This window comes from Nanorana parkeri, unplaced genomic scaffold (assembly GCF_000935625.1).
Source record: "Nanorana parkeri isolate BGI_ZX_2015 unplaced genomic scaffold, ASM93562v1 scaffold312, whole genome shotgun sequence".
Classification (NCBI taxonomy): Eukaryota; Metazoa; Chordata; class Amphibia; order Anura; family Dicroglossidae; genus Nanorana; species Nanorana parkeri.
Genome location: NW_017306580.1, coordinates 582,623 through 587,130, shown reverse-complemented (window position 1 = coordinate 587,130; position 4,508 = coordinate 582,623). Strand labels below are relative to the sequence as shown.

The 4,508-nt window shown below is 46.5% G+C and overlaps 1 protein-coding gene across 1 annotated transcript in view; it reads right to left on the bottom strand.

The window, feature by feature from the left end:
* The window catches only part of SMIM15 (small integral membrane protein 15), a 22,620-nt gene extending 20,851 nt beyond the window's left edge, over positions 1-1,769 (bottom strand). The window contains exon 1 of the mRNA XM_018557945.1: positions 1,684-1,769. The gene's annotated coding sequence lies outside the window, so the exon portion shown is untranslated. The remainder of the gene's footprint in view (positions 1-1,683) is intronic.
* Between the last annotated feature and the right edge of the window lie 2,739 nt (positions 1,770-4,508).

The following is a 4,508-nucleotide window of genomic DNA, read 5'->3' as shown; positions in this document are numbered from 1 at the left end:
GTGCTGTATGTGTATAGGCCAATGTAGTTTGATCTGTATGTGCGTTATAATTAATCGAAGTTAATCGATTAAAAAAAATTTCGATTAATCGAACACGAAAATTTTAATCATTACCAGCCCTACATTTTTAAAAAAAAAATTTTTTATAATCTTTTCTTTTTCTATATTTTATAAAAATATTTAAACTTTTAGGGGCTTTGGGGAAATATTGGGGATCTAAATAGACCCCTGATATTTCCCTTTTAAAATAGAAAAAGAGATTGAGAACACAGAGTCCTCTGTCTCTTATTCTGCAGCCCCCGTTATCAATGACCAGGAATCATCTATACTGAGTGTTCCTGTTCATTGATAACATGAGGACAGAGTATGGTTACTATAACTACAATCATGAATGAACAGGAGGAGGTGATGTAGATCACTTCCCATTCATTTATAATTGAGGATATAGTAACCATACCATGTCCTCAATTATTTACAAACACTCAGCGATCACTGATTGCTGAGTGTTTGTACCGTTCTCCATCCTGACAGCTGTCACAGGAGGCTGAGAGAGCTCAGTCTTCTCTGACAGCTGACTCCTCCCCCACACCACCAGCCGCCCTCCTGACAGCTGACTCCACACCGCCAGCCCAGCCTCCTGTGACAGCTGTCTCCGCCCCCACACCACCACTCTCATGTCATAGGAGGCTGAGCGGGGTGATGCAGGAGAGCTCAGCCTCCTGTGACAGCACTCACAGCTGTCTCCACCCACACACCACCCTCCTCCCGCAGCGCTCGGCCCTCTGTGACAGTTTCTCTCCTCCCCGCCGGGATACAGAGCAGCGCCCAGCGGGGAGGAGAGAAAGCAGGGATGTGCCGCTATTTCGGTTGAAAGATGGCATTTTGCCAAAAGTGCCATTTTCGGCCGATGCATTTCGGTGGCCAAAATTTCAGTGCATCCCTAATGATTACCAAATTGTTTGGTAAAATATAAAAGACAGGGTCAGGTCGATACCAAACATGTCAAGCCTTAAAATCGCATGTGCTCGCGAAATCGCAAAAAACTACAAAACCGAACATTTACAAATCAGGGCTGAGGGGAGGAGTACGCAGGCTGTGCAAGGATCCTTCATTGGGCACCTGATGCCTGTTGAAGAGTCCCTGCGCAGTCCCGCAATGTTATTTGTCTTTGTGATTGTACAATAACGAGCTCTGCACTCTGTAACAAGCGTGTTGGCCTGCTGACAACATCATGTCCATGTTATACACCATGACCAGCCAGGAGTCTCATCAGCACCCTTTAAACCATATGAACAATTCCAGTATGGTGTATAAGAGGACTACTGAGGCAGGGTGCAATGATGTTTTCAGTAAGCTATATTCAGCACCCTGCTGGCCCCTCCCACCAGCCATGATGTCCCTGCAGTGCATAGAAAAGCACAGAGACCCAGTAATGGCATATTGGGTCCAATCTAACGTATGTAATAGAGTTGCTAATGTGCCATCTAATATCGTCATCGGTCTGTAGATGAGGAACCAGGGAAGGCAAAGAGAAGATTACACTTCAGCTTTCATCCTTTCCAGCACTCCCCAGTTCACAAAACACCTTGAGAAGGCGTGCCGGGATCTGTCCTTCTCCCTGCAGAGCCCAAACGTGCTGTGTGCACGGAGAGCCCGCATTCAGCCCACCATGGAAGAACATACCAGGTCACATACGAGCCTCAGCCGGGTCCAGGCAGGAAGCGGAGCATGCTCTGTCTCTCTTCCTGCCAGGCTCCCTCATACACGGCACTTCCTGTAGCTGACATGCGTGCGCCGCTGCCATTGGACGACTCCCGCAGCCGCTCCCGCCGTGCGATGAAACGTACGCACTCATTGGTCAGGACGCCATGGTCTAGCCGGGTTCATTCAGTGATTAGGCTGCGCGCTCATGTGACGTCACCACTCCCGGTCCTCTCACTGATTATGAGAGAAGAGGACCTCTGAGGGGGAAGGGCTGCTGGATCAGCAAGCGGCTTCCAGCACTTGTGTGTAAATTGATGGAATGAAGTTAGAATAATAAATCATCTTGTTGACCATCTGTAGCTGATTTATTTCCGACAACGTGTACCTCTAAAAATGTGCGAGACATGAGCTCTGTGCATTTATCTATATCATAGCTGGGAGAGCAGTTCTTTGTGTGCTGCTGGCCCTTGCCTGGGGGAAAATTGCACAGGAACTAGGTGGTGTGGGCAGGGGTTACCAAGTTTGGAAGTGGGAAGGTTTGAGGCTTTGTGGACTTGGTCAACGTATGTAACATACAACCTAGTGTAAGGGTCAGTGTATGTAACATAGCATGTAGGGTGTAAGGGTCAGTGTATGTAACGTATAACATAGGGTGTAAGGGTTAGTGTATATAACATACAACATAGTGTACGGAGGGTTAGTGTATGTAACATACAACAGTGTATGGGGTATAAGGGCCAGAGTATGTAACATACATTGTAGTGCAAGGGTCAGTGTATGTAGCTAACAACATAGGGGGGAATTTATCAACACTGGAGCAGAAGAATTTGGAGCAGTTGCCTATTGCAACCAATCAGCTTCTCTCTTCAGTTTCTTCAGTTAAGGTTTAAAAATTAAAGAGAGAAGCTGATTGGTTGGAATGCACAGCTGCTCCAGATTTGATGAATTCCTCTCACAGTGCTTACCCAGATAGCAAGCAATTTTGAAAACTGACTTGCTAAATTATTGCAGACTTGCCAAGCTTCACAATTTTGTTGCACAATTACAGCAAGTCTCCAGATCAACGTGCTTGGCAAAAGTGCTGTACACTTGCAGAGCTCTTGCTAAGACCTGCAGGACTCTTGCTGTAGACTTGCCAAGCAAATTTGCTACAAATTCAAAAAGTGTCAACTAGAACTTGTGCTGCGAGTGTTCTGCAAGTCTACAACTTGCCAGGAATGTGTGCAGCAAGTTAACAAGAATTACAATTTAACCCTGCCACAAGTTTGTGGCAAGTTATCCTTGCTATCTGGGTAGGGTGCAAGGGTCATAATACATAGAGTGCCAGGGTCACAAGTACATAATGTACAAAGTTCAGAGGTCAGAATGATGTAACATACAACATAGCATATAGATTGCAGGAGTCAGGCCTATGTTCAACTACAGCACAAGGCATGGAGGTCAGAAGTATGTAACATAGCGGTCCTAACATAGGTGGTCAGTGGGAAGAACAATGCCCCATCATTGGTGTCAGTGGGCGGAGCAATGCCCCATCATTGGTGTCAGTGGGAGGAACAATGCCCCATCATTGGTGTCAGTGGGAGGAACAATGCCCCATCATTGGTGTCAGTGGGAGGAACAATGCCCCATCATTGGTGTCACTGGGAGGAACAATGCCCCATCATTGGTGTCACTGGGAGAAACAATGCCCCATCATTGGTGTCAGTGGGAGGAACAATTACCCTTCATTTGTGTCAGTGGGAGAAACAATGCCCCATCATTTGTGTCAGTGGGAGGAACAATGCCCCATCATTGGTGTCAGTGGGAGGAACAATGCCCCATCATTGGTGTCAGTGGGAGGAACAATGCCCCATCATTGGTGTCAGTGGGAGGAACAATGCCCCATCATTGGTGTCAGTGGGAGGAACAATGCCCCTTCATTGGTGTCAGTGGGAGGAACAATGCCCCATCATTGGTGTCAGTGGGAGGAACAATGCCCCATCATTTGTGTCAGGACTTGCAGAACACCTTCATGTCCCATGCTGCTGCCTCTTGATATCACTTTTGGAATTTTGCTGGCACCATCATTGGAGCTACATGCCACATCATTTATACTAGTAGTTCCAGATCTGCCTCATTCAGACCTGCGAGCAAACCTTTCAAAGTTCACACTACAGACATTCAAATCTTAGCAGCCTGCCAGACTTCTCATACTTCTAAACACACAGCAGATGTTTCTAAGCTGTTAGAGAACAACTGATATCCGACTTTAGAGTCTGTGTTGTGATTTTTGGGTTTATTAGATAAATTCACATTAAGCGGGTGAAGGAGATGGAGAGTTTAGGGATTGTTTTGTTTAAAACTCTTTTACTGCTTGTAAAGAATATGTAAATAGTTTAATGTACATGTCTGAGCGCTGTCCCCACCCCACCCCGAGGAATCCCCCCAGGAGGTTTTTCGTTTTAAAAAAGCCCTATACTTACCTTTTTCTAGCTGGTCCAGTGATGTCACAGGAGTTATTTCTTCTTTCTCAGCAAGGGGCAGAAATTGGAAATTGAACTGGACAGCACGCACATAATGACGTGTGAGCAGCGCTCAGTACCAGAGTACTATGAGCCCAGCCGGCCTGATGTCATACACAAAGGGGTGGCGCTGGACTGAGGAGGAAGTCTGGAAATCTTTTAAGGAGAACGATGAGGTAAGTGCTTTTCACTCACCTCATAGTTCTAGCCGACCTGTGACAATGAGACTGTCACAGGTTGGCTCAGTAGATCGGGAGGTGAGCGAACACATACCGGGTTCCCTCACCTCTCGATCCTGTCACG